This window comes from Schistocerca cancellata, chromosome 1, assembly GCF_023864275.1.
Source record: "Schistocerca cancellata isolate TAMUIC-IGC-003103 chromosome 1, iqSchCanc2.1, whole genome shotgun sequence".
NCBI classification, from domain to species: domain Eukaryota; kingdom Metazoa; phylum Arthropoda; class Insecta; order Orthoptera; family Acrididae; genus Schistocerca; species Schistocerca cancellata.
Genome location: NC_064626.1, coordinates 274,304,340 through 274,325,595, shown reverse-complemented (window position 1 = coordinate 274,325,595; position 21,256 = coordinate 274,304,340). Strand labels below are relative to the sequence as shown.

At 43.4% G+C, this 21,256-nt stretch overlaps 1 protein-coding gene and 1 pseudogene across 7 annotated transcripts in view; one reads left to right on the top strand and one right to left on the bottom strand.

Annotated features, from left to right (window-relative positions):
- Positions 1-21,256, top strand: part of LOC126171100 (disco-interacting protein 2) — a 647,964-nt gene that overhangs the window by 341,244 nt on the left and 285,464 nt on the right. The window lies entirely within an intron of this gene.
- On the bottom strand, positions 18,750-18,867 carry LOC126097656 (5S ribosomal RNA; annotated as a pseudogene).

Sequence of the window (21,256 nt, the reverse complement as noted above, 5' to 3'; positions counted from 1 at the left end):
TGTGTGTGTGTGTGTGTGTGTGTGGTCTTTAGCGTCCGTTAGTTTACTTTAGGTTAAGCAGCGTGTAAGTTTAGAGACCGATGACCTCAGCAGTTTGGTCCCATAGGACTTGCCACAGATTTCCAATGATTCGACCGACAAAATATTCGCTGGAGAAACGAATTGTTTCATTAGATGTGTGACAACTAGAGCCGTCCTGTTGCAACTAACAGTAAAGTTCTGATGCCTCGGGAAGCCAAATAAACTTAATAATGATGTTTAGTACGCAACGTTGTAATTCCAAAGAAAATAACCCCTCCCTCTCCCCCCCTCCCCCAGCGCACTGTCTGCCGAAGTGGTATGGCACACCTCACTCAGATTTTCTGGCAGTGCAAGGTGTTCTCATTAAAGACATCTAGAAGTTGGATCGACCAAATTATTGTGTTTTGACTACTCACGTACCCACTAAGGTGAAACGACACCTCACCACAGAAGAAAACATATTCCAGTTCTCCGATTCTGTGGATATGAACAGATGATCGAAACCATGTACAGTACGCTAGATGCTGTTCTTTATTCAGAACTTTCAAATCTAGCAGGCTACAAAGATGATTTGAACTTTTGGATTGCTTTCTAAGCACTACAATGCGAAATCTGAGTTTCGACAGATAGTATTTTCAGGCTTTTTGAAGATGAACGCAGTATCTCATCCTTCACGTCAGCAAGGTTCGTGTCCGTTAAAGTGGCTGGTCTCATGGTTCTCTTCTTGTGTGCGACAGTCCGTCTTTCCCAGAGTCGGGCGATTAATCCCCATTTTTACACAGTCCAACTTTTCACGCAGTCCAATCGAGCCACTGTCACGAATGATGATGATGAAATGATAAGGCCAACTGTAACACCCAGTCCTCCGGCAGAAAAAAATCCTCAACCCGGCCGGGGATCTAAGCCGGGACCGCGTGATCCAGAGGCAGCAATGCTAGCCAATAGACCACGAGCTACGGACTGTCATCTCATGGAACTTCATCCTTTGGATGGGAAGTAACTAGTGTGCTCATAGCCTGCTTGTGTTGAACAGAACAAAGTCTCTGAAGTGGGAGACTGAAATCCGCGTTTTTTTTTTTCGCCAATCGGCGGCGGAGAGCATTTCGTCACTTTAGTGTTACGGGGATGCCTTTGGCGGTAGCTGAATACCTTTGTCTGTATTTGTCCTGAGAGTAGATCGAGGCAGTGACGACGGGTGTGATGGGCCCTCTGTCCTCTGCCCGGGGTCACTGAGCCAACAGCCGCCGTCTGCCTTGGCTCCGCGCCACGCGCTGCTGGGGACTTGCCGTTGCACGACGGGGCAAAACACGCTGTCATCTCATCCCACACTTCACACCTGTTATTCCAATCATTTCTCTACGGATGTTAGCTACTACTAAGGGAGGCAGGGGAACAAACTAGAACGGAACGCTTAATTATAGCGAAACGAAATCGAGCGGAATATGAGGCTAGAGAATTGCGGATAGAAAGTACGGAGTTCTTCAGTGGACTTTTAACAGATTAGAAAAGACCGAGACGATGGTCTAATGGAATGTGTAGATGACATGGAGGAGATTCAGGGATGCCTTACAGCTTTTATTAGAAACGAAAACGGAACATGATCAGTTTTTGTCGTGGAAAATCGAAAAAAGTCGTATCTATCAATCTGTGAAAATACCTCTGAAATTGTGCTGTAGATTCGATGTAAAATAATAACGGACAGGTCCTGTACGCCGGACGCCTCTTCTTCGCGTGTCTACAACGCGATTTCGTAAACGTCTCTGGGACAACGCCTCCTCCAAGCCCTATAGACGGCTATTATTTTCCCCTACGGCCGTTTGCGCTTCGCAGCTGAAAGCTGCCTGTCGAAAGTGCTGCCAGGTGTCAGGGATATTCATTATGTTGATTGTAGGAGTGTCTTAGTAATGAAGAATAAATGATGTAAAACTTCATGCATAGTGCAGAATTTTTTCATGCATCTCAGGGTTTATGACGACAAATCTTGTGATATGTGTGTCGTACAGTGATCTACTTTTGGAGATACATTCAGCGGCATATGTGGATAAAGTTTGCAAGATGTTTTGCGAATAGAGTTAGTAGCACAAGAGTAATAAATTTAGATGTCACACATGGTGCAGGAGTTTTTAAAGCATCTCGTTGTATATCTTTAACTGGAAGAATGCAGTAAGTTGAAACTAACATTACTGATAGTCTGCAAAAATCAGCAAAGTCCTCGAACTTGGTAGGTATCGGGAATCGTGTCCCCACAGGGTTCAGTCTTGGGTCCTTTATTGTTTTCAGTATATATTAATGACTTACCGCTTTATATTCGTGAAGATGCAAACATAGTTCTTTTTGCTGATGATACAAGTATAGTAGTCACGCCCAATAAACAAGAATCAGCCGAGGAAATTATAAATAATGTCTTTCAGAATATTATTAGGTAGTTTTCTGCAAATATACTCACTAAATTTTGAGAAAACACAGTACCTACAAATTTGTACAGTAAATGGCGTGACATCATTGATAAATATTGACTTTGAACAGAAGTCTGTTGCTAAGGCAGAATATTCAAAATTTCTGAGTGTGTGCATTGATGAGAAATTGAATTGGAAGAAACACATTGATGATCTGCTGAAACAGTTACTTATGCTATTAAGGTTATTGCCTACTATGGCTGTTTCATTCACTGCTTTCACATGGCATTATACTTTGGGGTAATTCATCATTAAGAGAAAAAGTATTCATTCCACAAAAACGGGTAATCAGAATAATAGCTGGAATCCACCCTCGATCACCTTGCAGATATATATATAAGGAACTCGAGATATTCACAGTACCTCGACAAACACACATTCACTTATGAAATTTATTATTAATAACCCATCTCAATTCAAAAATAATAGCTAAGTGCATAGCTACAACACCAGAAGAAAGTATTATCGTCACTATTCTGGGTTAAATCTGACTTTGGCACAGAAAGGGGTGAATGAAGTTATGCTGCCAAAAAAATCTTTGGCATTTGCCAAATAGCATTAAAAATCTGACAGCTATCCAACCAACACTTAAAAACAAACGAAAAGAATTACTGAATGACAACTCCTTCTACTTAGTAGATGAATTTTTAGATACGAAGTACTAACTGTAAAAAAGATTGTATTGTATAAAGAAAACTTACGTTAAACTGACACGTTCCATTCCATTACGAAATGTCACTTTCATGATCTATGGAGAAAATATTAATGTAATGTGTGATGTTGTATCTCCTTAATTATGGTAAGTAGCTGGTTCTTGCCCCACAGGAATTGTCGTGTGACAGCAGCCGATATCTCCACCAAGGTAGGCTGAAATCAGTCGATTGTTTAGGCGGAGATGTGGAAGATACTACATTCATTTTTATAACATATACGGATATACATATACCTGGTCTCTCTCCTAACAGTCGTTAGGCGACAGATATTTACAATTCCGTTTTGAAATGTGTAGCTGGGAGTCATTCCAAACAAACACTGCTTGTCACATCTTTCATGCGACGCCCAATTTGTTTCCCGTTACAATGAAAACAACTGTTAAGCAGAACTCTGCGTGCCCATTGGATAGAGTGGTCCCAAATTAATGTAGAGCGATATTCGTTTCACAGATTTGTATCAATATTGACTGTAAAACAGGAAGAACAACCAGTGATCCAGCAGTTCTTGGCCGACTTGCCCTGTCTCGTGTGTAGCCCTATCCAGGCTGTCTGCTACCGCCGCTAAGCAGCACTATTCTTCTTGTTGTACTGTCCCTGTTAATACATACCGCTATACCGAATATCGCACTAGACAAATTTGGGAGCCTCACAAAATTCCGCTTTAAAGCCTTTTTAACCAACAATTTTCGTTGACGCTGGGTGTGGCAGAAAACATTATCAACAGCATTTTTTCGGCCGATTCCATCGACAAATTGCAATAACGAGATTCCACATGTCCGCCGAAACAGCAAAGAAAATGCACCCGACTCTCTGGAGAGACACCCTGTAATATATACAACCACAGGTCTATATCTCCCTGGGGGGGGGGGGGGGGGGGACACAGTGTAACGTCCTCCCTAGATGCCTTGACCGCCAAGTGAAATGCTGTTCCGGAGCTACCTCTGGCTTACTCTCAGAGTAAGCCTTTTTTGTGAAGGCACCAACCGGAACAGCTTATTTCTCGCGGTGAAACGTCTGTGACGCATTGTAGATTCCGTCGCCCCGCAGGAGAATCCGTCCCAGATCAATACCACCCCCGCCCCCTCCTCCCCACGGTTACAAAATCACCGGAAATTCCCAGAACGGACTCTTCTCGCTGAATAAATCATCAGCGTTCGAGACAGCTACTCCCGCTGAAACCGCCTACATGTTCGAAGATCAATAACTGGAAAATATTCCCCTTCGATCTTACGAACGAACTGTTCTTTCTTCAGTTTCGCATCCCCTGATTGGCTCGTTGCAGAACACGATGAAAGGTTTCTGGTGTCGTATCCAGGAGCAACGGGATTCAGGTGCCCCCTCCCGCCGTACTGGTTTTGTTTTCATGCCGTTACAACTAAAAATTCAAAATAAGAAGCGGGATGATTTCTTGAACAACGGGGTCTTAATGAGTTTGTTTCTCTACCATCTTACAACTGACTGACTGCAGCATATGAATGACCTCGACGTCAACAAGACATAAAATTCTTCTTTCTTTCTTTCTTATATAGAATATTAAAAGATAAACTTTACGGTGTAACGCAGTAGTTAGACACTGGACCCATATTCTGGAGGGCGGCAGCTCAAATCCGTGCTCGGTCACCCAGATTTATGCTATCCAGTCTGTTAAAAGTTGTGAAAACATCTCTGAGGTTGCACGACTTTTCTACGTGTGGGTCTGCGCAGAGTGAAACTAATTATCGGCTGCATGTACGAGGGTCAAATTTTCAAATGTGTCAGAATTCCTGAGGGACCAAACTGGTGAGGGCATCGGTCCCAAGACTTTCACACTACCTAAACTAACTTAAACTGACTTATGCTAAGGACAAAACACACACACACACACACACACACACACACACACACACACGTGCGAGGGAGGTTCAAATGGCACTGATCACTATGGGACTTAACTTCTGAGGTCATCAGTCCCCTAGAACGTAGAACTACTTAAACCTAACTAACTTAACGACATCATACACATCCATGCCCGAGGCAGGATACGAACCTGCGACCGTAGCGATCGCACGGTTCCAGACTGTAGCGCCTAGAACCGCTCGGCCACCCCGGCCGGCCCCGAGGGAGGACTCGAACCTCCGGCTGGAGGGGCCGCGCAGTGCATGACATGGCGCCTCTCACCCCTTGGCTGCAAGGGTCGTTCAGTAAGTAATGCAACACTTTTTTCTGAAAACAGGTTGATTTTATTGAGGATTCGAATACACTGTATTATTCCCCACTCTCTTGGCTACAGAACCCTATTTTTAACATAATCTCTGCCAGCGCGACCGCCTTACTCTACCTTACTGTGATGGTCTGCATGCGCGCATGGTACCACTCTATTGGTCGACGTTGTAGCCGACGTCTTGATGCTTCAGTAACCTCCCCATCATCCACATACTGCTTCCTGCGGAGTGCATCCTTCATTGGGCCAAACAGATGGAAGTCGGAAAATGCAGAATCAGGGCTGTAGGGTAAACGAGGAAGAACATTTCAATTAATTTTTATGAGCTCCTCGCGGGAGAATTGTGTGAAGCTGTACGTTGGTAGGGTGAAGAAGAAGAGGAAGTTCTTTTTTTGTAGTGACGAAGACGCCGAAGCAGTCTTTCCAATTTCCTAAGGGTTGCACAAAACATGTCAGAGCTGATCGTTGCGCCGCGAGGGAGGACATCAAACAGAATAACCCCATCAGTGTGCCAGAAGACCGTCGCGTGGACTTTACCAGCTGAGGCTGCGGCTTTGAACTCTTTCTTCGGAGGAGAGGCGGTGTGGCAATGCCGGTCCGAAGTGATGAACGCATGTTTAATCGCCTGTGAGGATGTTCGACAAAAAATTGTCGCGATCAGCCCTGTAACGCGCAGACAATTCCGCACAGATGGTCCTTCGTTACTCTTTATGGTCTCCCGTTAGACAGTGAGGCACACACCTTTGAGCACCGCAACCGGTGGACGAGTGTGTCGGCACTAGCAACAGAGGCATCCAGTTGAGCAGCGAGGTATTTGATTGTGATCCGTCGATCACTACGAATGACTGTGTCCCATGTTCCAACGTTGTGGGATTCACAGCTGTGTGCGGCCGGCCGGCACGCGGGGATCAGATAGGTTTGCGCGATCTTGTCACGATGATGAGAGACGCCTCGACCAACAACTCACCGTGCTTTTGTTCACTGCGAGGTCTCCATAGACATTCTGCAAGCGACTATGAGTATCTGCGATACTCTGGTTTCCCGCCCGAAAAACTCAGTGCCAGCTCTCTTCCCGGAACGCACCTCCGTTACAGGTCCCATTTTGTGGCTACTTACAGCGCCGCCACCTGTCGAAACTTCACGAAATTATAAGCGCAAATAATATACGATGTCACGTAACTTCCGCATTTTTTTTTCAATCGAAATCGGACGAGGAAAAAAATGTGTTGCATTACTTACTGAATGCCTCTCGTACATGATGGTGGGAGAGGGGTTCGTACTACATTTAGAAGATGCAGCTCGCCTCCGCAGTCAGGTGGTTATTGAAGGCAAGCTACGTCTTGAAAACATTGTGCCAGCAAGACATGTATCAGAATTCGATTCTCAGCTACAGTGAAGGGAGAACCTGAAGATGTACCAATCACCACCCTCCTCGCGATATGGATACAGACTTCACTCTTCGTAACAGGCAAGAGTACAACATTGTTACTTTTGCATCGTTGTTTTTGTGGGACTGCCTTTCACTCTGATATCGTTAACCAAACATAGTTAAATCTGGGTGTACAACAGGAGCCGTCGGAAGTACTCAGGTCTAATGTCAGACATTCGTCCATTGTGGAAAGCCGTGCATACATTTTACCTGTGATTCTTAGACTATAAAGGTGTACCTCGCGATGACTTCAGATAACACTGCAGCCCAGCATTGCTCGTGGTCATATTTTTAATAGGTGCTGTACTGAACGGATTGCTTAATCTGCAAGTAAGTGTGTTAATAACAAAATAAATTGAGTATCTCTCATAGTTCACTGTCCTTGCGTTGTGAATGTTATCCAAAGTCTGTATGAAAGTTGGTGGGTGTGTTGGAAGTATTCAAGGTTTTCTTTCATGCTTTCGGACGCGCCGAAAATGTCTGTTATTGAACTTTTCAATTTTTATAAATTGCACTAGCGTCGTATCAGGCGTTGCACGATCAGCTATATATCCCAATCAGTGATAGGGTCATCTTACTCCCAAAGTAAGCCATATGGATACTACGTTCGACTGAAATTTTTCCACGTTTATCAGAGTCACCCCCTGTCATCCTGAACTCTTAGATATCTCTGGGAATGCTAGCGGCGTCGTTGTCCCACAGTATGTATCTTTTCCAACCGGGAGTAGCTGAACTTTGAAATCGTAAACGCTAGATAAAATAATCTGGGGAACGCAGAGAAGTCCTTAGTTCAATGACATCAACTTTTGTGCTTATCACATACTTCGTGATAAGTGTTGTTTTTTGCTTGTAATGAGGTCCTCAGAAGAGAACAAATTTCTTGAATGACAACATTTTGCCACTCCGGCCGCCGTTAGTTGGATTAAAATATAATTTTATTTTGGGTTTTCCATTACTGCACAGCATTGGTATTCAGCGATTTTCCAGTGACTGAAATGCGTACAGGGTGTAACATAGATAAAATACAAGTATAAAACAACCATTTGTTGTTTAATCGAAGGTAAATAAAAATAAACTGAAGACCCATCAAATGGCCATATTTGGATCAGAGGCAAAATTTCTGTTTACTGATACATACTAGGCCAACCCTCTAAATTTTAACACTGTGTGCTAAATTTTAACACTGTGTGCAGTAGTTATTATTCTTTTTGCTAAACAGTTGCATTTTAGCTATGCTACTTGTCGGTATTTTAGTCACTGGACAGCTGAAATTGTGCACTAGTGCAAAACACAAGATAGAAAGAACGGCGGTCGGTGCGACAAACTCTTGTCACTCAGATAAAATAAGCGTTAAATACGTCTATAGCGGTTTTTAAAGTTTTATTTATTGATATTTGCAAAGCAGGTTTCATAGTCCGATGGTTCCAAGGCAGATTTTTCTCATAGAAACCTGACAGCGCTTCCCACGACAAGTAAGTTTAGCATAGTCTGCGTGGTTCGTCGTAGTAGCGGATTATGGAGACGCCCTTGAAGCCGACATCGCTATCCTTGTACGCTGATAGGAGTGTCGGGCCGTGACAGGCAGTTTAATCTCCAGCTACGGGCTCGCAGTCGGCTGTAAACTGGCATGTTTATTGTGCAGGCGGCGGACGCCGTTTGAGACAGAACTGCGTGTCGCGCTGGACCAGCGGTTGACAGACTGCTCAAGCAATTTGTAAGCCCCACCTGCCGCTATAAGCATTCAATACCGGTAGAAGCTGCACAGCTTTGCTTCACACCAGGGAAGTTTCTGTGTTACATCGGATAGGATTTTGTACGGAGTAACCCAAAAACGTAACGTAGTCATTGACAGAAGGGTTGGACTGGGCACGCCCATATTGGAGTTGTTGATTGATTGCCTCCCATGCGCTGAGATCGACCAAGTCTGCCATTTGTTGGGAACCTACGACTTGTCTTGGAAATCGTACAACGATAATATTTGTCGTATTTAAAGTTCATCAAACACTGTAGAGGTGAAGGTCGTGTTCAGTACTAGCAGAGAAAATCAGAAGGATTGGGGAATGAAAAACAAATTTGCATCAGTACCGACTTCAGTGGCTTAGTAACACTAAGCTACGCATTTCAGAGTTGTTAACTACCGTCAGACAGTTTCGATCTAAATTTGATCTACTGCTTTTGTAAGTGCATTAGCGCCCATCTGATGGTGTCTTTGATGTTGCGATATTGGTGCAAAGTTTTTCATTATTACGTTTTAAGTGATGGTTGTCCTCTCTCCGGGCTCACCTCGTAGTGCAAAACAGCACATTCTTCAGCAGCCACAATGACGTCACTCTGATGGAATCAGATACAGATGTTGTAGGTAAGTTTTAGATCATCTCTGTGTGACGACGAGAATCAAAATCTTCAAACCCATAGTATTGCTTTAATGACTGTGATTGGTCATTGACATTTTTGTCGTACTCGGATTCTTCAGATGCAGCAGCATGATAACTTACGGTGGCAGAGCTAAAGAGAATATAAAATGTGGACTTGCAGTAGCGAGGAAAGCTTTCCTGAAAAAGAGAAATAATTTAACATCTAATACAAATTTAAATATTAGAAAATCATTGCCGAAGGTGTTCATGTGGAGGGTAGCCTTATACGTAAAAGTGAACATGAGCTGTAAGCAGCTCAGATGAAAGAGAAAAGCTTTTAAAATGTGATGCACAGATGAGTGCTGAAGATTAAATGGGTAGATTGAATAACTTCAGAAGATGTACTGATTTGAATTGGGCGAAAGAAATTTGTGGTCCATCTTAAGTAAAAAGACTCGGTTGATAGGCATTAATGGATAGTTAATTTGGAAATGGAGGAAAGTGTGGGATAAAAATTGTAGAGGGACATGAATACAGTAATTAAGTTACAGTCGATGCGAAGATGGAGATGCCTGCACAGGGTAGAGTTGTGTGGAGACCTTCATCAAACCATTGTTCGGGCTAATCACCACCACCAACGACGACAATATCAGCAACAACGTAAAGTGAGCAACGCTGCTTCGCGTGCGAATCAAAAGAAAACTAGAAAAGAAACAAGCTGTGATTTGTGCTGTTGCTACTGGTAGCCGCTTGCGTCAGAGCACGTCGCCTGGACCCCTGCCACTGCGAGCACCTGCGGCCTACGTCCCCAGCTTGTCCGTCGCGAGCCGCTGGAGGACGCCTTCCGCGGCGTTGCCGGCCACTGCCGCCAGATGGCAACAGCGGCACGGCCCGTATCGACCATGTGCATCATGTGGCCATACACGCCTCTCGTTCGCTGTGAGACACACATTTTTGTACAAAGGACCAGTTCCATGTTGATAGAGGGCCTGAAAACTAACATGAATGCTCTGCTGTGGGATCATCGGGGGGGGGGGGGGGGGGGAGCAGCAAGTGTAAGAAACTGACGCGTCATCACCATGAAAACCTCACATAAAATCACGAACGGCCTTGACAACGTAATGAAGTTGGCTTTGATATAGGTATATCTTACGTCCTTTTTTCAAATATATTTTTTTTTCTTTGATGATTCTTTATCATAGTATATTTCTCTTCTCATAATCAGCGTCTTTGCATTGTTGCTTAGGCAGACGAATGCTGTGTGTAGTACCGACGTTGCTCTCTCACATTAACTCCATGACCTTAAACATTATTTCTCCTTATTTGGCGACTATTTTCATATTTACCTATATATTCCGCAGGACGTGTAGTCATTTGTTGCCCAGCGTATCTACAGATATTGCCCTAACTTTTCGTATGTGGTCCAGTTTCGCTTATTTTACCGTCGTAGTTTTGAGACGCGTAAGTAAATCTGAAATAATGCCGTGAGGTGTCGGAGCCCAGTGCTGAAGATACTGTACTTGTATCTCAGAGGTTTTAAATCCAAATCTTAACCTATTCAATAGGGTTTAAATATGCAGTTGTTTCCCTAAACGAGTTGAATGTGTATTAGCATATGTCCATGAAGATCACGGCCGAGACAACGCGCGCTCCCAATCTCCCTCAGTCACGCTAGTCACTTGGTGGTGTACGTCTAAAGAACTTGATGTTGATGGTACTTTAGTTACAATATATAATATATATCATATTTAACTCTACTGAAGACAGTCCCATCCGTGCTCGCGCAACAGATTTCTTGTAATTTTCTCCATTCGAGTTTGCTGAGCAATCCTGCGTAACTCTTGTGAGCCAGCTTATAATATATGCAAGTACGTAGTAATTTGTACAGTTTGGTGAACGAGATGCATAGAAACAGTCAGACTTTGTTTACGCGGACGAACGCCATCACAAAAAAAAATAGTTTTGATTGTGCACTTTTTGCGATAAGAAAACAAGTGGAATTAACCATGCATTATTTCTTATGCCGTACTTACTTCTTCGGAATATCATAGCTGATTAATTCATGAATAAAGGCTGATACTGCAGTCGTATTCAGAAGCCACGTATATAATGCGTTACGTAGAATTTCGAATGGGGCACTAAGCTACTCCAGATGTAAAGTTCGTTTCAGTGCGTTAATAAGCACGCTTCGCAGAGGCAATTCAAAAGCAGCTCCAGATTTTCTTTGCTTGTCATTCTACGATTCAGCGGTTGCTAGCTCTGTCGTTGCGATACCTGAATATGACTTATTATTTTCTCCCCCTTTTCCTTCTCTCCTCGTCCCCCGCTCTCTCTCTCCCTACCTCCCTCCCTCCCTCCGTTCGTGTGTATTTGAGCTGCAAATCTCAACCGAGATAATTTGCGCAGGTAATACGGAAAGCTTGGTAATGGACTGATAACAGTTCGCATTTATTTGTATGACTTCCAGCAGCTTTACAGATCAATTTATCGGTGAAAAAAATAGACCCATTTCCGTTAACATCTTGTTTGACATACCTGTGCACATTTGTATTAACTCCTGTTTTGAAACTTGACAGATACTTTGTAAGCACGTAGCCAGAATTTAACAATGGTCATTTAAATTTCGTAATTATCGCGATTCGTCGTGGTTAACTTACTGAAAAATTTGTTCTCCATTTTTCATAGCATTAAATTTGGGCATTTCATGTAACAGAGATGATGATCGCATAGTATTTTATTTTCTCACCATGAATATCGTATTCATAGAATAACTAGCGTACATTAACATGATTCCGATAATGTCATACGGTAGCAGAATGATAATTTAGATTTTACCACTTTTCTGTAATTCCGCACAATAACAAGGCAACGCTGCATCACCGACGAAACGACGTTGTCAACAGAAGTACTCTGAGCACCACGAACATACGCAATCATGCACTCATTGCGTATACCGCACATGCTTATTATTATTATTATTATTATTATTATTATGCAGTGGTTTACAACGATTTACAATATTAGGAAACTTTTAAAGAACGATCTGTAAAGCATGCGCTTTCAGTTAATATTTCTTGAACTATTGCATTTGAACTAGGGACTGGTTAATTTCATGGATTAAGCAAAGTATTAAATTATCTGCTTCAGTATTAAAATACTAACACAGCCTACAAGAATTTGTGAAATCGGAAATTCTAATTAAGACGGGATCAGCCAGTTAAGAAGCCTACAATTGGTTTATCGAACATCAAATTTTATAGTTAGATGCCATTACATCAAATGGTTCAAATGGCTCTGAGCACTATGGGACTTAACATCGGAGGTCATCTGTCCCCTAGAAATTAGAACTACTTCAACCTAACTAGCCTAACGACATCACACACATCCATGCCCGAGGCAGGATTCCAACCTGCGACCGTAGCAGTCGCGTGGTTGCGGACTGAAGCGCCTAGAACCGCTCGGCCACCGCGGCCGGCCAGACAAGTGTTTGTCTCGGAGAGTATGTGTTTCCGGACCCATGTGTAGGCTTATTTTTCTTGTTTCGATGAGTACTACACCCCTCAAAGTATTCGATACTGTTTTTGAACACCCTGTATAAGGGAGTGCGCTGTACCTGGAGGCTAGTGAACCTAGGAACACATGAAGTTTCCTGGTTCCGTCTAGTGACACATTTTAGAACCACATTCAGTAGTGCGCACTAGAGACAGCCATAAATTGTTTCTGGCATTTTCTTCTGTTTTTGTTTTGAGACATGAGGTTATGTTCTGCGCAGTGTTTATCAATATTACGAATTCACCATATTTTAATGCTGTGTAACATATGAAAGCTGTTTCAAGGGTATTGTGAATTCTTCAGTTACAGAATTTTATGGTGAGAAAACTTCTCTATATTTTTTAAGCTATTTGCATAATGTGTGGATCGTTAAGCCGTACTACGCCTGTCGTGAACAGTCTTGGATCTTCAAACGGAAAGTCTTTTCTACCACGAAACACGTGAATTTTGTAAATGAACTGAGTGTCTTTCATGTCTTAAGAATTTTCCATGGCTTGAAAACGGAAATTTGTGTTACTAGCCGATTACTTCGATTTGAAAATGTGTTAACTTTAAATTAGTTTTTGATCATATTTCTTCGTAAATCTATTTCACCCACGATTGTTGGTGTGCGGTAGAGTAATAACACAAGACACAGACTGTTAAAGGCAGCACTGGCAAGATTTTCTCGATTCAAGCATTTTAAAATTTGAATAGAATGTTTGTTCCTAGATGACCATGCTGTACCTTGGAAAAATTTTTAAGGTATGCAAAAATATTACTTTTTGGCGTGATTTTCCTAATTTGAGAAGAAGATTGCAGCACACACAAAGTCAATGCTATCATTACAGATGGAATAAAAAAATATCTTACATTTATATTTCAGAGCTGGTTAGAGGACGAAAGTGTGATAAGTGTTCATAGATGTAACATTCCTCCCCTATGTGTACTGGGTGGCTAGAAACAGGCAGAAAAGCTTTTAAGGGTATTGCAGGGTAGGTTGTGCTGAGAAATAACTCTTGATAAAAAAATTGGATACGTTAAGCCGTTTCCGGCTTAATTAGCATTGAACTTAACAAATCACCTTGTTTCGCTCGCGAACAAGCGGCTCTCCAGGGACAATTATTGGCAGTTGTTCTCATAGCGTAGGCTATTAGCGCAAGATACTGCTAAGCCGTTGGTTCGCGTTCGATCTTTACTTCAGTCCCTTGCCCAATTTTTGCATCGCTCTCTTGTTCGGTTTTAGGAAACGAAACGAAAAACACGTCCAGCGACACCTTCTGTGGCCGTCCGTTTGAATTTGCACCCGCAACGACCTGATTCGCTAACTTCAATGACGATCAACTCGGAAACGGCACAACGTGTCGAATTTTTTTTAACAATTATTTCTCTGCACAACCAATCCTGCAACGCCCTTAAAAGGTTTTCAGAATGTTTCTGACGACCCTGTATGAGTATCTCTTGCACACTTACATAATTTCAGTCATATGGATGTCTGATTGCCTCACAAAAAAAAATGGTTCTAAGCACTATGACTTAACATCTGAGGTCATCAGTCCCCTAGACTTAGAACTACTTAAACCTAACTAACCTAAGGGCATCACACACATCCATGCCCGAGGCAGGATTCGAGCCTGCGACCGTAGCGGTCGCGCGGTTCCAGACTGAAGTGCCTAGAACCGCTCGGCCACAGCACCCGGCTATGGATGTCAGAAGATAGCGTTAAATAATATTGAAATTGAGAACATTTCGTACATATAAAAATTAAAAATAAAGGTAGCCGCTTAGCACATGTCAGACACATTAAAAGATTCCGGAAATATTATCAGTGCATTTAGCGGAACGGCAACGAATTGTGTTTGGCAAAATGAGTCACACAACAAAATTATGATATACTGTCCTGATGGAATTACATTTTCCTGGAGACATGAGAGTCTGATCTTTGTGTTCAATAAGAATAGAGGCTGAAGTAGTGGATTAAAATTAGAGCGAAAGTCGGGACTTGAACCCAGGTCTCCTGCTTACTAGGCAGATGTGCTAACCACTGCATTGTGGCTACCGCGTCAATTGAAGATTGCTTTAGGGAGGGCATTAGACTGTGTTAGTCCGTGCACCTGTGGTAGGCACAATGCCACAGCGGTATAGTGGTTGGCACATCTGCCCAATAGGCGGGAGACCCGGGTTCAAGTCCCAGCCTCGGTACAAATTTTAATTCACTACTTCAGCTCTATCCTTTTCTACTTCGCTCGTCGTTCACAGGTGATTGTTATTCTCGTAAAAACGGCGCACTGAGCGACCTGATTCCGCGAAGCTGGCAGCGAAGTGGTGCGCGCGGCATTGCGCCACCGGCGAGCGCCGGGGGTCGAACCGCGGCCGTCCGCCGCGATCGGCGGTGAAAGTGCGCCGCGCTCGCCTGTCTGACCTTTCGGCTGCAGCTCTCTGTCAAACAGGGACAGCCGGCGACCCGCGCCCTGCGCGCCTTTTGTGGTTTCTGGGCGGCCGCCGCCCCGTTATGAAGCCGCTTCCGCGCTCCACTGAACGTCTCCCTGCCTAGGCGGCCACCCCATTACCTCTGACGCCCCAGTTCCCATTTGGCTCTTTTGGAGGAAGAATACAATAGCAAACACTTTGGCATTCAGTGCAGTGCCGATACCGCACACAGGTACACAGTCCGCCCAAAAAGTCGAGAGACTGATTTCAGTCCTGGCATGTTAGCGCAGTAGCTACTTTTCCAGCTCGAAACAACGAAATACTAGCATTCTCATGCACGTTTTGAGTTCGTCTCACACAGCTTGACATCCGAACGAAAACGACACGAGGACACCTGCCGCGACTTGTTGAAATGCAAAACACGGACAATTTTTTTCCGGAGAAAACGATCACGGGTAACGAGATTTGCTGTCGTCAATACGAGCCTGCCACAAAACGACACAGTGCAGACATGCTGACGACGAATGGTTGACGCTTTGACGACAGACATTGAAGCTAGTGCCTAGCGCGAGTTGAACATCATCCCACAGAAGACTGGCTGGCTCTGAGCACTATGGGACTTAATATCTATGGTCATCAGTCCCCTAGAACTTAGAACTACTTAAACCTAACTAACCTAAGGACATCACACAACACCCAGTCATCACGAGGCAGAGAAAATCCCTGACCCCGCCGGGAATCGAACCCGGGCGTGGGAAGCGAGAACGCTACCGCACGACCACGAGCTGCGGACCCCACAGAAGAGCTACATTGACAGTTTCATATGGTTGTATGAACATTCTGTCCATTGTACTCAAGTGGGGCGCGACTCTTGCAGGTCATCTAAACTATTAAACCCACCGTCTTAACTTTTCTCTTTTTTCATTAATCCAGCCACAAATATTTTTTGTACTGACAGAGAAATATCGTGTGATACATGGAAACTGCAACCGTCCCTCACTACTGATGATGAACCCAGTTCGGGTGAAATACACATGAGCAAGTTTAGGCTGAACATACGGAAAGTTCCGAAATGTGTAGCCCCAGTTGTGAGTCACAAGCCGACCCCATGTGGTGATAAAAATGGTAGTGGAAGACATGTGTTCTTTATTGCTGTCTCTGACTGTGAGATGTGCCTGACCATGAGAGATGGGTTACGGTGTGTTGCATTAATTGTCGTCATAGGAAAGCTGGAGAGGAGCACAAATGATTAGCAAATAAGTTAACACAACAAACAGGAGTTTTACTTAACGTCGGCCGGAGTGGGCGAGCGGTTCTAGGCGTTACAATCCGGATCCGCGCGACCGCTACGGTCGCAGGTTCGAATCCTGCCTCGGGCATGGATGTGTGTGATGTCCTTAGGTTAGTTAGGTTTAAGTAGTTCCAAGTTCTAGGGGACTGATGACCTCAGGAGTTCAGTCCTATAGTGCTCAGAGCCATTTGAACCATTTACTTAACTTGTACTTCTCCAAGCATACGAAGATCCAGTAAAAATAATGCAGTAAGAAAGAGAGTCCATCTCATACAGTAGCAACAACAGAGAGGTTACAGAGACGACCAGGTGGCGTCTGCGTAGCGTCCCGTAGCGAAAGGCGGACGTGTACCAATGGGTCCGCTGGACCCCGAACTTTCATTACCAACCTTGATACAAACAATTTTTGTATGCATCGAACAAAGAGTCGCCAGAATGTCCGATTAGTTGTATCACCCCACTTTACGTAAAAATCCAGATGTGAGCGATTTTTAGAGTCAAAATTAAATAAAAAATTGTATAATATATGAAAATAATGTATAAGGAAATTTTTAAAGTGAAATTAGAGTCGTTCCTGGGTTCAATAACTCTACATTACAATGTACAAAAAGCATTGTAGTCAATAGCAAACGGTCCTATATCATAATTTTAAACATATTCATGTATATGTACTTAAGCATTCCTATGCTGCCACGGTGCATTTACACTGGCGATAATTTTTACTCGTACTACGAAAGCCGGCCGCGGTGGTCGTGCGGTTCTAGGCGCTCCAGTCCGGAGCCGTGCTGCTGCTACGGTCGCAGGTTCGAATCCTGCCTCGGGCATGGATGTGTGTGATGTCCTTAGGTTAGTTAGGTTTAATTAGTTCTAAGTTCTAGGGGACTGATGACCACGGCAGTTGAGTCCCATAGTGCTCAGAGCCATTTGAACCGTACTACGAATAAACACATTGCATTTGGAAACTTTGTGTGTCTGAAATTGAACATCTTTTAGTGAAAATATTTTAAAAAGAAACCCGAATTCATGCCGTTAGTACGCTCATCACTTCGTTTTCAATATCGGATGTATTCGTAAGCAAGAAAATGCCAATAGAGTGGACAATTACGTAATTGTCGGTTCAATTGGCTGCAGCAAAAAGAAATGGGTCAAAGTCGCCGAATAGCAGTAAGAACAGAAATAACTCTTGTCAGTAGAGACAAGAACCTAAGGGAAATCCTTACCAATCTCAAGATGCAGTGGATGCTAAGGGCATCCATCTGTCTCCGTCTGCAGTTGCGACGGAAGCCTCTCTCTTCGACAGTCTCTATTCATATGGCACCTTTTCAATTCACTTTAACGTGTCTTTCTTGACCACACTGGCACTGCCGCATCTTTTGCCTTTCCCTCCTTCCTTCACGCCTGCAAGCGATGTTCCATTGCATTCGTTGTAAATGTCCAAACTCTCTTGTCAGAGACTTCACACATTTTTGCGTTTTGAATCCTGTTCGTCCTGGTCTTGTTTCATTTTTCATAGAGTTTAAGACATGGATCATCGGCAGGATGTAATTACATCTTTATACAGCAATATCATCAGAAAATCTAAAATAGCTAGAATAAATCTTAATTAAGCATATCCAAACCACCTTATTTTGCTGTTGACATTCTACTTTTTGCCTACAGTGCGTGTACATTATTCTAAATAAAAAAGAATGGAAAAGTGTAATAGACCTAGTTCGAAAGTAGCCCTGACAATAATTACAATGGGATTAAAATAATATATAACGAACATATCGAAAAGAAAATAGTGAAAAGTGACAACGAAGTGATAGAACCAGTTGACGAGTTTTTATATTTACTACTGTCGAAGGCAACGACTTGATCAGCAGCAAAATATATAAACTGAAGACTAAAAATGCTGTGGGATGATGTGGTGACCCGAGTAAAGTTTTAAAAATAAAGCTTCTGAGATGTCTGAAGAGGAAAATTTGCAGTCAGTGTGTATCACGAGTTTGGACGTGGTATAGTGACGTATTTTAATGGGTGAAGCACAAAAAAATCTGAGGGCTTCTCCACGAACAATGGAGAGATGCGTCTTGCGAATTACAAGAAACGAAAGGAAAACAGACAAATAAACTAAACTCTGCACGCACAGGCCATGAAGGCTCAAAGGTACCGACTGGCCGCCGTGTCTTCCTCAGCCCACAGGCGTCACTGGATGCGGATATGGAGGGGCATGTGGTAAGCATACCGCTCTCCCGGTCGTATGTCAATATCCGAGACCGGAGCCGCTACTTCTCAGTCAAGTAGCTCCCCAGTTTGCGTCACAAGGGCTGAGTGCACCCGTTTGCCAACAGCGCTCGGGCGACCGGATGGTCACCCATCTAAGTGCTAGCCCAGCCCGACAGCGCTTAACTTCGGTGATCTGACGGTAACCGGCGTTGCCACAGCGGCAAGGCCGTTGTCAAAACAGCCAAGTGGACTAGGCAATATACTCGAGTGGAGGAATTAATTATGACCATACTAAAAATTAAATCGAGATAGATTATCTGTAGCCAGAAGTATAGATGGTAAATGGACCGAGGAAGGTTTTTTGTTGCGCTTCAAGAGATTGGAAAGTATGGATGAATAGTTCCATAAGGAATACGGAGTGTGATATTGTACACCATATCTGCGTCTGGGCGAAGGTACAGAAAAAATATTCTGTAACAAAAAGGTGGAAAGACATAGATACGTATACAGATCGGAAAAACACGTGTATAAAGAGAAACAAATCTCGCAGAGTTGAAGTTCCTCCGTCATTTCGCTGTTCTTTTCTTCATGCACCAGAGAAGAGACTACACCTGCGGTACTGAATTCGCTAAACCCAATGCTATTGCGATATGGAGTAGCTCCTCACAACCTACTTGCAGTGTTGTCACCTTTTTAAAATCAAAATAGCAATTTATAACCTTCTTTCGCAGCAACTCGATGCCACAACTGGCATTTGGCCAGTTATGCCTGTTATGCTAACAATACAATGCCATAAACATATATGACCTATGCTGTAAGGGCGGAACCTTTTCTTTAACTTAATCTTCACTTCCCATTACCTCTCGTACTTCCCCTTCCCGACGTTACTATACATATTAATAATGTGCCCTGACGCACAAAATAATTCCACTGGACGAAGTTGAAGTAACTGCAGGTTAGTAACAAAAAAAAAAAATAATTTCGAGATTTATCGGGAGTTTTCCATTTCCAGTAACGTGATAATTCTGAGTAGCTATTTTTTTGGCAATTACAAACGACTTCAGTAGCGAGTAGGCAACTCGCCTTGCTGTCTTGGGAGAAGGAAGACCCCAGAACTACTTAGGAATGTGATGTAGTCTCAACTTTTTAGTGACGGCAGCGTATTTCAGTTTTTCTAATACGTATGATGAATAAAATTTTTCGGCCATGGTTGATCAATGTAAATTCGTCGATGTTCCACAACATGAGTTTTTAGGCGTACATTATTTCACGAGTTTGTTAAGTGTACAAGTAGCCGCAAAAACCTCCTGCTTGCTTGTTGTAAGTCACGCAAAACGGAAACGACCGCATGCGTTGGCTGGCTAAGAATCGTCCCAACCGCCGCCATCTGTCTTGCAAATTTGAATGTGTTTATTGCAGCTTCTGGCGTTAAACGATGCCGCTGTTACTGTTCGTTGCTTTGGGGGGGGGGGGGGGGGAAGAAAATATTCGCGGGATTTAGACTGTGCGACTTTAATAAGGCCACTGCCGTAACGAAGAGGACTTTTTTGCTAAAGCGTTGCGCGGCGCGCTGGCGCAGCCGTTTCCTGGATTCATGAAGCACGCACAATTGGCCTTTGCGGCTGTTTTTAAATTCTGCACTGCCATGCGTTCTTCTGTTTCATAATTTACCCATTAAATTCGCATGAACTGCTTTCCAGGCATAAAAGAGCAAGGAAAAAAAAGGGAGATTACGGGAAGTAAACTTGTGCTTCGAGCCGAAATTGCCAGCTCCCTGATGCCGCACTTGTACTTTTCTGTTCTATTTCGTACTCATTCTGTCTATCCTGCGATATCTACACTCCCGTATGACTAATAGTGATGCTGCTTGCATCACACAGACAATAATTATTTTGGTTTTCATTTAACTCCCTTTACAGCGATTTAACTAGAATTCCCAACACTTCCAATGCTTATAATTGTTTCTGTATGCGGAGGTTGTGTGTTGAAGTTTCGCGTGAGATATGTTGTTGGGAAATGCTGGTTTGATGCTACCACCAGCACGAAACTATCCATTAAAGTTGCATGCCCTTGGGAGAGATAACGGCCGTAGTTCCTCCTTGTTTTCAGCCGTCCGCAATACCAACTTCGCCAGGTTATATTGATGATGCTACAAGTCCAGTTCTGTCACTCATCCAGGTTGTTGACCATCCCATCATGTACTAGAAAGGCTACTGTTCCGCTTCAGGAACGGTATGTTTCTCTGGCGTCTCTTAGATCCCTGTCAGATGTGTGGGGTCTCTTATATCCGTATCAGATGTGTTTGCAGCTACTCCGTACAGCTGTCAACATCCTTGAGGCACATAAGCCACCGCACCGCGTGGCAAGGTCCATGCTTCGTGAGGAAAAGTGTACAGATGTAGAGCACATTTTTTTCACTTGTAACAGCGATGAACAGATAGAAATGTGCTAAGGAACGCGCATCATCTTTCAATCCGAATAAATGTTCCGACACATCGTGTGACGAGAATTAAACTTTTAAATTCACACAATACCGCCATCACGCGGTGTATTGGCGAAATTTAAGTTCCATGTGAGTGATATTTCTCAAATATTTACAGTTACTGCCTTCTCTGATGACGCA